Genomic DNA, 13,211 nt, shown 5'->3' with positions numbered 1-13,211 from the left:
TTATTCATAAAGAAAATATTTTACATCTATATTATTTACATACATTCAATAGCTTGCGAATGTAGCCTATTCATCTGATATAATGTAACTGCATCAATAATTAGACGACATGCATTAGTTGAGTCATACATTGCTATAATTGTGAGAGGCGATGAGGTTTGCAATCTGTGAAAGTATACAAACACACATACATTCAGTTCGCTCGCTTTCATCGCACTCCGAACGAACTACATCTGCTAAATTGGATTGAAAGTTAGAGAGGCCCTACGTAGCAGGTGAGATATATTAAAAGTTGGCGGAACAGATCAACGCTCATATTACAGCCTCTTGTGTGCGTCGGAATTCATTAAGGCTCGGAGAAATCGACTTCAAACGAAATTCATTACCATTTTCCACAGACAATGATCAGGCATCGCTCTTGTAATGTATGTCATTATACTGTAGATATTACTCTCACACAAAATGAAAAAATGATATGAATTTTTATATGGACAAACAGAGCTTTAATTTCAAGTGAAACGTGTGGCCGTAAGCTTCGTGAATGATTAAAAGAAATTCTCATGTTTCCGTAGAAGATAAAAGGTGTACATTTGCGGAAGTATTAACACAATCTTTTTCCTGCGCCGTAGCATTGTAGTCTAAGGCACGGACTCTCAATCTAGGGGCCACGCGGTCTTCTGCAAAAAAAAAAAAAAAAAAAAAAAAAAGGCGTCATAAGTACCGCTATAATGAAAATATTCATATAAATTTTAACAGGGCTGTTTTTTAGCAGTACATTATTGTCGAAACCCCATTTCTTGTTCAATAAGCCAGTGTCACAATTTTTAAGATTTTGAAGAAAATACTCGTATGATCAATTGAGTCGTTTAAATTCATAACTCACTTGTTTAAAAAATGACGGAAAACATATTTAATACTTGAAGTTTATTTTCTTTACAATGCAGGTTAATAAATGAATCCTCTAGATTCAAAACCCTCTAAAGACCATTTTGTCCAGAATTGAGTTATGCCCACATATTGCTTGCTAAGAATGAATTGTAATGATTTTTGTAGTTTTAATTAAAAAACACCAAATGTGAAGCAAAACGTTTGTTAAAATTCACTCTAAGGTTGAAAATTCCCTCTATTTTCCACCAGTTACTATCAAAATCCTTTAATTTGTGAAACTGGATATAGGGGATTTTGAATCTGTAGGATTCAAATGAAAGAGCAATGATTAAAAACTACTATTCATATATGTGACCATATTTATTTATACAGGAGTAAAAGTTATTTGTCCCGCGCCGTGGCGTCGCGGTCTAAGGCATCCCGCCTAGAACCCGCGTTACGGAATCCGCGCTGGTTCGAGTCCTCATGGGGGAAGAAATTTTCTCATGAAATTTCGACCAGTGTATGGGACCGGTGCCCACCCAGCATCGTGATGCACTTGGGGAGCTACGATAGGTAGCGAAATGCGGTTGCGAATATCAGCTATAACGGCTGGGGGGATCATCGTGCTAACCACACGATACCTCCATTCTGAGTGGATGATCGTCCACCTCTGCTTCGGCATGTGGGCGTGAGGCCAACAGCCGGCTGGTCGGTCTAGGCCCTTCACGGGCTGTAGCGTCACGGATTATTTATTAAAAGTTATTTAGCTTTAAATTATGGATCTTAAGAGTTTTGTCAACGACCTTTGGATCATGACTGTTCTGAGATTGCTTCGTTTGGAACATGTGAGTTTAGAAAATGACTGGTTGGGATCATGTGAGATTTGATGGTAAGAAATTAAATAATTACTCAAGAACATTGCCTCAAGCATATTTTAAAATTCTATGTAAAAAATAAGTGTCCAATTATTTAATTCTTTAGGTGAGTAGGCCTACATTTTACAAAATAATAAAGTTCAATATAAACTGAGGGGTCCAGTCAGAGAGAAGGATGAGTAAAAAAAAAAACTTGGAATAGAGAAATAAGTATTCTGATAACATTCTCAAAATTCTGGCGGAAATTTAAAACTCCAGTGGGGTAAACTATTGCCAGAGATATTGGAATTATAAGACAACATTCTAGAGGTGAAAAAACTAAATTTTGTTAGAAAAGCGGGTTCTACTCTCAATTTACAGTCTACAAAAGAAATACCGATTAATAATAATTTTATCAAAACTCAAATTTTCCTTACTACGTTCCTTTATATCACAATATTAACTTCTTAATATCAAAAAAATCCGCATGTTTAAAGATTACAAATTTCACCAAAGGAACACTGGAAATGACGTTCAGAGACGTTACATACAAGTATTTGAAAATGTTTGGTTAACACAAATAGCTAAAATACCGGTTAAGATTAATGCATATATTATAATTGTGATAAAACATTAGGCCCTGCTTAATTTACCAATACATAGATAGGGGCAAGCAGGATAAAAAAAAAATATTAACCTTGCTAATTTGGCCTGGTTTCTTTTCGTTATTTCTGGAGCTGCTATACGTTACCGTGGTCGTCCTCTCTCTCCAATCGTTGATATGTTCTCTTCCATAATATTACGTTTACAAAATGCTCAATTTCAACCGCTAAATTCACTGATCTTTATAAAAAAAAAAAACAAGACACATGCAAGATACTCATTCACAGCCCTATTCTACAAACAAGAAGTGGAAAAGCGGGAGGGGAATACTGATCGGTGATTGGTCGACAAGCGCTATACAACAGAACTCACACGATCCAGTGGATCATGAGACTTTTGACAAAAAGTGGGAGGCTTGTCGCCCGTTTACACAAGCATCGTGTAAGAAATGTGACAAATTTAACCTCTAAATCGTGTTCTACACAGATAAACGCATGGGAATATAACGGTATCTCAATCTTTCATTTTTTGGAGCATGTGAGTTATGGCTCTAACCGACTCAATTATAGTCACCTCTTACTTTGTTCCCTGTTGTGATCAGACCTTCAGTCTGTCACGCAGGCGGTCCGGGTTCGATTGCCGATCGGGCCTGGGATTTTGCATTGAAAAATCTATACTGACACTTGTTACGGACAAGGATGCATTTGGGGTTTTTCTTGGGGTTCTCTTGTTTCTCACATTAGGCATCTATATTATTTCTTCAACATTTCTTTATTTCGTCATCATTCCATAGCATTTTCCAAACACCGGCTGGCGATGCACGGAGGGACCTGACCTATGGACGAGGGGGTTGCCTGTTCGAAACCTGGATAAGCAGCGAACCTTAGTGTAGTCAGTCGGTGTAGGTTTGGAAAAGCATCTAGCTTGAGGGTTAGCGAAATATATCGTGAAAGGTCATAGTGCACCCCTCCCGAAATTCTATTTCATACATCTTACTTTTGAAAAACTCTTTATATTTAGTTCTTCTCAATATAAAGTTTAGGAGTGATTAAAATATTTATGAACATTCATGTGGAAAAATAAATGGTTATTTATATTTTCAAAGTCGCTCTCCTTTCTGTTTAGTTAAATTCGTTCACGAAGATCTTGCTTGGTTTCGTAATGATATCATGGCAGACTCTATTTGAGTAAGGCAAGCCTGCACACATTGCATGGTCGGTCAGATCAGCTATACTCAAGATTACACTTAATTTACGATGATTAGACAAAACTAATATTTTTCACGATTTTCTAACCCGCGCAATAAATTGTTTTCATAGAAGTAAATTAATAAGTTGCATTCTCTACTAAGTGCTTGAAGATGTTAGAGTGCTGTGTTTTTTTAACTATCGTGTCACAAAATGTACATTTTGCGCATCTTTTATTCTCATGTTTTGTGCGAATAAAACAAAGTTCATCATACTCGTACTTGCTTTGCAAACATCTTCGTGCGTGCGGCATGTCTTCTTCAACTTTTATTTGTAATGCAGTCTTACAAGCAAACGTTGTCATGGGGGCACATAAAAATGTTATTTTTTTTCTTCCACTATGTTAATAATGTCAAAATAAGTGTTTGTCAAATTTTGGCCACTCGAGCGCAATTACGACTTCTTTTAATGGTGCACACGTACAACACTCCCGTAGGGCTTGTAGAGCATTTGTCCTGGAAGGAGTGAAGTTGGGCGAGTAAATGATCGATGAATTTTCTTGTAATGCTCTCATTCACTAACATTGTTTTCACGTGCTATAAATCTAGAGCACGGGACTACCGGATTTACTTTTCTTAAGAAATATTTTTATTACCCTTATAAATCTAACCCCTTGAGCAGCGTTTGGACCTGCGAGCCTTTCATTGAATAGAAGACGTGGTAACAACGAGATCTCGAGGCGACCGCGTCTGCATCTCAATAAGTTTCCTTGCTCTCAGATCCTCCTGCAAAACATTCATTTGTTCTTTCACTCTCTAGTTTTGTGTAAAAGATGGTGAAATTACCTGGCCCATAACATCCTTCAGGCCCAGTTTCACCAACTTGTGTTAAATATTTAACTTGTCGTTAAGGCAGTTTAACAGTAACCTTAACGGAATAGATGTTTCATCAGTTGTTGTTATACATGAAAGTATACCTACAGTACTATAAATCACATTTGCGACGTATCTGCCTGTAGCGTCTGTTGTTTCGTCAATTGAAACCCAGATTTTATTGCCAATGACACTTTTCCTAATATTGGTCATAGTATCAATTGTACAGATAGGTAAATATTTGTTACGAATCTCAGACTCACTTGAAATTTGTTGCTTCGTATATTTCTCCAGAAAACCTCTAAAATGTGGACTATCAAGTTTCTTGAAAGGAATATTTGCAGAAATCACCATATTAAATAAATCCTCAGATTGTGTATGTGTTTCATTATTTGATGTCGAAGACTTTTGTACATTTTCGGTATGTTTCTTGCTGTTACAATGCCACTCTATGTAATATTTCCTACGTATTTCAATTTCACTTTTGCGCACGGTACAGAAAATATTTTCCCCTTGCGGAATCAAAATCTCTCTCCCATATTTATTTCTTAGACTGTTTAATTCCAAATCCTTGGACTTAGGCATTTTAAATTACTTTTACACGGCACTACCACAGCACAAAGGCAATAAACAATACTGTGAAGACCTGGCTTCCTTCCCCATACGACTAGAAGTTGGTTAGTACTTGTACTGCCGCCCTCTCGTAGTGCAATTATGTTATTGCGCTTGTACCTGTGACGTCATCCATTCTTCAGACCAAACTAACCTGTATCGCGTGGTAACACACATTTTTTCGCCCTCTAGGATTATCATATGTTCTGTCTAGAAATGCTAACATTATGCTAAATCCATTGTTAAATTAACACAGCCTACTCCCACAGTTAAATCCTTAACATCCTGTTACAGCGTGAATCATGGCTGCCAGGGAACATATGTTACAAGCTGAATTGTTATATCGAGATATATTTGCAGTGAAAACAATTAGTTGCAATTACTACGTCAGCATTTTTAATTATTTAGAGATATGTTCATAAATATTAAATCATTGATATCAATATTAGCACTGGGTCCGCAGTAAAGAAAAGATGTGTGCTTATTAACGTAAGCATTTGTGTGATTATTATTCCGTATTAATACTCATATATAATTGAATCGACTTTTGCAAAAAGGACACATGTTACAAATTTAATGTTTTGAGATATTCAAGAAAAACATAATAGCAGGTAGGAAACTTAGAATTGAAACTTGACATTCTTGTTACATGAAGTTAGCTACAAATGTGACTGATATATGTTATAATTTACTCATATTATTATTCTATTGGCCCAACATACAAAATAATGTATTGTGACAGATGTCCTTTTTGCAGATAATTATGCTGTAAAATAAAGAATGAAAATAATTATTTATTATAATGAATATATCTTAGAGCAATATTGATTACTTTTATCATAGGTAATCGATATATTGTCTTCTGAGACTACTTTCAGTGTTTTATAATATATTTTATGCTCGACCATGCCGAAATGTAGTAATTATACACCTGGTAGCAGCCCTTTAATGGAGCTCATTAAAGTATACCTATTCATTAAAGTTCAGGTGTTCCACCAATCAGAAAATACCATTGTAGCAATATGAAAACGCAAGTATAGATTATTCTCGGATAACAAGATCGAAAGACAACAATAAATCAATAAATCACCTATATTTGAAATAAAGTCAGTTCTATTACTATAATAATTAGCGTTAATTGTAAATAATATTCAAATAAATTCAATTTGTCATCTCGTTTTTCAATGTCCAATTCAATTTCAAGGTTATATCAAGATTAATGTTTATTTTACTCTCTAGATTATATCAAGGTCAATGTCGACATTTGTTTCTCGGAAAAAATCAATACTTTCGCGTCTGCGCACATCTCACAATTTACGCGGTATTGCACAAGGTTAGTTCCGCTCCTCAGTCAGATAAGAATAACATGAATACTTATGAATAATTTCAAGTTAGAAATATGGTCGAGCATAAAAAGTCGTATGAAACTTGACTATATTGTTAATTAAGACGTTCGTATGAAAACTATAAAACTCGCGTGCGCTCGTTCCATAAACATACTCGCGTCTTAATTACTACCATTATAGGCTCGTTGCATAAAGTACTATTATAAAATTCATGAGTTTGTCATTAAATTTTACCAAATCCAATGTAAGTAGAAAGCCTCCAGCACTGGAATGAACGGGAGAGGTGCATTCTGCATGTAGTCGAAGGCAAGAACAGCAGAGTCATCATCTCCATTTTTTCCACTCTTTTGGATGACTGTGTAAAATTGTTTTGCTCGGCGTTTATGAATGATGAGCTCTGCTGCTGCTGCTGCTGCTGCTGCTCGTTTGGCATTTTCATTAAGATGTGGAGATCTCAGTTTGGCATTCAACATTTCACACTCATTACATACATCTATTTGCGGCCTTCCAAATGAAAGATTAAAATTTGCTTTGAAATACCGGAGAAGTATGACAAAAATAAATATTCAATTTTCCACAAAAAGGACACATGTACAGAACAAATTATCTTCTTGTAGGTAACAAGCTATAGAATGTACAATAATAATGAAATGAGGCATGGAAAAAAATATCACTTAGAGCAATCGATGTGGCCATCCATTAAGTTACAGTTTCAATGAAAAAACCGATTTTGACAAAAATGTAACATGTCCTTTTTGCAAAAGTCGATTCAATTGCAGATTTTCGAAACGATATTTCTTTACTTCACTGATTTCACAGTTCATATATAATTACTAATTATCACTAATGACGTGTGAGAATATTATGTTAACGCTTAGGCCTATCATGTATTCAGCATGACAATCATGTTAATTTTATGTTGGTTCTACTTGATTCTGGATAATTAAAAGAATCTTTGGCACCCACGTCAACTTTGAGAGTGAAAGTACCACCGCCAGTTTTCAGACGTTCCACTCTATCTTGTGCATGATCCTTCTGAATACTTTCATAAGTAGGCCTGAGAAATATACGCCGTTATACTACCAGTGCGCTTCGTGCGCCTCTAACTTTGAGTACGTCTCAGAGATGGGATGAGTTAACGCAGTGTCTTTCGTTCGTTTGAACTCATGCTTATCATCACGGTAAGTTAGTCCTCAGCATTTGGGTGGTTGAAAGCCACTCCTTTGACTTCGAAACACAACTATCTGCTAAAGAAAAATTTAAAGACACCATTTTCTTTGTTAAAGAAAAATTTCACTATTTTAAAGACATTTTATTTTCTGTCTCTAGAGAAAATACACCTAATATAACATTGACAAGTATCAGCCTTTTTATTTCACTATGTTAATATGATGGTGTATTGCATTTTTCCTTTACATATATTTTCATTTCATATATTGTTGCAGTGAATAACAAAGCACATTTTCAAATTACCAAAGGAGAGTGATTGCCTGTTGCTAGAAAACACAGGCTTACATCTAGAAAAACTTCGTTCCACTTCTGCAAAAACAATGAGGACATATTTGAAATATTTTACACAAGCATTATCTATCTCAAAATCTGAATCATTATTATAAATTTCCTCATTTGAAATTGTCACAAATTTTACATATCCATACATGTTTATCCAGTATTTTTTTCATCTTGTTTGCTACATTTTTTCCTATTTCGTGTTCCAACTATTCGGTTCGTCACAATATCATTGACTACATGTTATTTTATGTCTGTAGAAAATACACCTAATATGACATTGACAAGTATCAGTCTTATTATTTCACTATGTTAATATGATAGTGTATTATGTTTTACATAATTTTTCATTTCATATATTGTTGCAGTAAATAACAAATTACATTTTCAAATTTTCAAAGGAGAATGATTGCCCGTTGCTACAAAACACAGCCTTATATCTAGAGAAACTTCGTTCCACTTCTGCAGAAATAATAGGAAAATATTTGAAATATTTTACACAAGCATTATTTATCTCAAAATCTGTATCATTGTTACAAATTTCCTCATTTGAAATTAAGTCACAAATTTCGTCCTCGGCATCTTGCTATTATTCTTCTTTACAGACGTTGAATATTGCCTGTTACGAATAGCAGTATTCGGTCGTAATGTAACCGATCAACTGAAGTTCACTGCTGAACGAAACACTGAAATCCCCCACCCCAACGCAATTACGTACCGGTACCTAAAGTCAGAGGCGCATGAAGCGCAATGTAACGGCATACAATTCTTAGCCCTATTCATAACATTGATTTGTTTCATAGCTCGCGTTTTTACATCCAAATGGCGAATGAAATCTTGGGTTAAAGAAACCCATGCTTCTTCCTTTTTCCTTATGGAAGTTCCTCACTAAGTTTGTCTTCAATAAATTCTTATAATTAGTTGTAAACTATTAAACTAAGTATATTTCTCATATGAAGTAAAATTAATGTCTCTTGCATGTTTCTTTTTCTCGATTTCCGTCATAATTTTAATATTAGTCTCTAATATATTCATAATGTAAAAATACAATTTTTCGCTAAATCAAATAACTACACCACAACTAGGCACATTCAGTAAACTTTCATACCATCACTGCTTCTTTGATTCCTGTTACATTGCTCATATCATCATATTACCTAACCAAAGTACTTCAAATGGTTGGTGAAACACTATTACACTAACAGCATGTTTAATTTCTAACCACTCGTTAGTTAACATGCTGTTAGCTTATTTTAACGAAGCTTGGTGAAACTGAGTCTTAGTCAAATATTTATAAGAAACATTTCCTACCCATTTCTGGCATTCCTTTGTTTTAATCAGCTTTGTAATTCTGCGTTTTATAACTCCCAGAACGTTCGCGTTCGAAAGGAAGTATCGCATAATAGAAAGAGAAAACAGAAGCTCTTAAATGGGTTTCATTTATCAGCGACTGTGGCGAGATATGCCGTATTCGGAAATTATTTGATGTGCTGGAAAATAAATAGTTCCTCCTTGTACAGCGTACAATTAAGCTAATGACAAAACCCATTACTGATGGATATAAGCTTCAATTAATATGACTTCAGTCGTGGTATAACTGCAGCCACAAAACTTTACAGGCAGTCACCGTTTGTATTTCAGTACCTAGTTCGAAATGTTACTAACATATTATAGCGTGCTTGCCTTTTTTGTGTAAACACGTACAGTCGCAGAAAAGTGTAAATTTCATTTATTTTAACTGTGATGCCTTATTAAATATTAAATAAAATAAACAAACAAAATAAATAAAATAATATATATATATATATATATATATATATATAACTGAGTTGGTTTCAGGTTTTAATGTTGAGTATAGAAGTGGTGGTTTTGCATTAATTTTTTTGTCTGAATATGCTAGTATTTCATCCGCGGTTATACAATGAATATAAGTAAATTTTTTTAGTTAAAGTAGTTACATCGTTGAATTCATGAGATCTGACTGTTCTAATAGGTCCATTGCTATTTATTTATTTATTTATTTATTTAAATTATTTATTTATTTAATGGGAGTTGGTTGTTAAGCCATATGAAAGTTTTGAAAATATAACTACATTTTATTTTGCCATAGCTTAAAGTTCTAGTACAACTACATTTTTTCCTACTCATCTCCTCTTTCTGCCTTTTAAACATGTACTAGTAGATCTGATACATTGTTTTACTCCTTGGAAAAAAAAAGTTATCCTAATTCAGTTTTTATTAATAATTTTATTGCACTACATGCACATGCATCTGACAGGCTAGGTCAGGGATACAGAACTGACGTGAGAGGGGTAGAAAGCGTGGGGAAAACGTTGGTTCCCCGTCCACATTCCACTGACGTTGAATGACGTCACTATGCCCCGTACGCAATCACATAATGTTTACAGAGACACTGAATACAAATCCCCTCTCCTACCATGTCAATGATGCGGGGGTAGAGGGAAGGGATGAGTGAAGCAACGATACAATTGTCGCCCAGTTCTGCAAGCCTGGGCTAGCTGTTTGTAACGATACCCACAATAGATTTTCACCTGACAACGAAGAAAGTGCCACTCTTCCAAACGTTGTGTTACAATTTTTGAAAACTAGCAATGGAAAAAGTCCAATTATCTCAACCATTGATCATTAAAACATGTCTGAATAAAGTTGCTAACATTATTTGTCCCGAATAATCTGATGTTTTTAACAGTATGAAATTATCCACACGAACAATACAAAGGAGGATAAGGGATATTGAAACACTAGCTGAACGACAAGTAGAATCAAAGATGCATAAACAGTGGTCTAATCTCTCGCTTTAGGTGGGAACACAGATATTGATACAGTAGAATTGATAATGTTCACCCGCGGAGTTACGAAGGATCTCTCTGTATAAGAATATTTGCTCGATGTCATTGCACTTAAAGGAAATACAACAGGACGGGAGTTATTCCAAGCATGAACAAAATATATAGAAAAAATGAATCTGAACATAAAGCAACTTCTATCTGTAATAACACACGGACTCGAAATACGACTTTAAAAACGTCTACTAGGTGGAGTAACGTGTTATTAAGAGAGTTGGAAATAAGTGAGGACATAAAACGTTGCCATTGTATAAACACACTAGACTGGCTTAGATTTATTTCAAATGCTCTCCGTAGAAAATATGTATAGTCCTATCATAGGTCGCCTGCCTTACAGCTCATGGATTTTGTCAAGACACTCTCGATGTGCAATACGGAAACAATGTTTCCGTCGAGGGGGTACGAGTAGAAGGGAAGGTCGGGCATATGTCTACCGAGTTCAAGGCAAAAACTAACCCATTCCCCTATAATTCGTAAGTGGACTCATCCGACCTCGTGCGCAGCTCTGTAGGAAGAGTGGGGAAGTGTCTTGACAAAATGCATGAGCTGTACATAACTGCTAGTTTGGTCTGTATTCAATAGCCTATTTTTCGGAAATTTGTTTTCTGAACGAAAACTTGTAATATCTAAACAAAGATCGTGACTATCAGACGGAAATTTACAAGTTGTATTAAGAGTGGCAATTTGTGACGTATTTTCCTAGGTTGTTGCAGCACAGTAAAAATAAAGGTGAAATAAAATATAATTTGTCCATCTATAATTCAATATTGTGTAGTCTACGTCAGATGCTTGTGTCGCTGGTCCGCCACTGGGATCCGAACGGAGTGTTCTATACTCCTCGATTGATATATATATATATATATATATATATATATATATATATATATATATATATATATATAGTTGGTTATTTAACGACAGTGTATCAACTACTAGTTTATTTAACATTGATGAATTGGTGATAACGAGATGGTATTTGGCGAGATGAAGCCGGGGATTCGCCCTAGATTACCTGGCATTCACCTTACGTTTGGGAAAAATCCAACTGGGTAATCAGCCCAGGCGGGGATCGAACCCGCGCCCGAGCGTAATTTCAGACCGGCAGGCAAACGCCCGAACTGACTGACCCACGCCGGTGGCTTCGATTGATATTATGGTAAAGGTTGGTAATGTTGTGATACTAATAATATCATGATAGTACTTTTTGAGAATTTTTTACAATTTTACTGAGCGAGAGAAGGACCGGTGTTGTGCAGAAACTTGTCCACGAACATTCCCTTAATACGTTGACGCAAAAAACCGATCTTCCTCTCGCTCAGTAAAATTGTAAAAAAATTCTCAAAAAGAACTATCATATTATTAGTATCACAATATTACCAATCTTTACCCTACATCTTATGTATTGCGACTTGAGTTCAGTGATGTCATCGTGAGTACAAATTTTCCGACGCCTGCCGTAGATACTGAGTTTTACACCTACAGTATGTCAATTATGATTCTTTACCTATTTTTGTGAATTTTATCTACTATCAAAGTCTGTTAACACTATATAAACACTGTACTAAAACATGTAATTAGTGGAATGGTGGGAGAGAAATAAAGGTACCCAAAGTTGCATTTTAGACTGGATAGTCCCTAGCGGCTGGTGTGTTCTTTTTTCTCTTTTACTTCAACTCGGCTAGGATACTCCATTGTGTTCGCATATCATTTTTATTGTGCTTGACGTTCAATTCATCATCTGGATTATTCCCCCTAGCAAAGTTATCCGAAAACGTTCGCTCTCCTGACCCCAGTGAATGTATCTCTCCCTCACATATTTACACACTGGAAATGGTTTTAGTTCTGTTGGTAATATGGTTGTTATTTTTGTTGCACAGTAAATTTCAATTTGCAGTTTCATGAAGTGATATTTTTGTTCTATTAATAATTGATTTTACATTTTTGTCCCATAATAAAAACTAATATAAAATAATGTTTGATATTTATACAGTTAGCCAATGTATACTATATGTTTGTTTATATTGATACCTAGATATTTTTTAAAGCTACTGTGACTCTGTAAATTATTGAAGGAACGTGACTAACTCAGTCTTTATTTTGCACTAATTCCACATCCAAACAGATAAATTGTAAGTAATAGCATTTAAACATTTGCATTTTTCGTAATTATTTGGCTATATTTTTAGCAATTTAAAAAGAGAAATATGTACGTATTTCATTTTATTTTGTCAACATACAAGACGTATGTGTATTATGTATCCGTGCCTAGACTCGTATTTTTTTTTCATCGTACGTTGAATAAACGTGGTGTGGACCTATAGCAGTGATGTCAAAGCAAGCGCATTTTTCTGACCTTCACGTCGTGTGTGAGCATCAAGCGCTAGGTATGGAAGGAGGAAGGATTATGTATATGAATAAGCAGCCTGTTGAATTTAGAAGACAATGGTGCACAAACTTCAAACGGAACGTGAAATTTTATATCGTTATTTTT

General features: G+C 35.1%; 1 protein-coding gene across 7 annotated transcripts in view; it reads left to right on the top strand.

Annotated features, from left to right (window-relative positions):
- Positions 1 to 13,211, top strand: part of LOC138713282 (microtubule-associated protein futsch-like) — a 1,205,925-nt gene that overhangs the window by 435,703 nt on the left and 757,011 nt on the right. The gene's annotated exons all lie outside the window — the stretch shown is intronic.

This window comes from Periplaneta americana, chromosome 14 (genome assembly GCF_040183065.1).
Source record: "Periplaneta americana isolate PAMFEO1 chromosome 14, P.americana_PAMFEO1_priV1, whole genome shotgun sequence".
Taxonomy (NCBI): Eukaryota; Metazoa; Arthropoda; class Insecta; order Blattodea; family Blattidae; genus Periplaneta; species Periplaneta americana.
The sequence above is the reverse complement of the archived record's forward strand: the minus strand, read 5'-3'. Positions and strand labels throughout refer to the sequence as shown.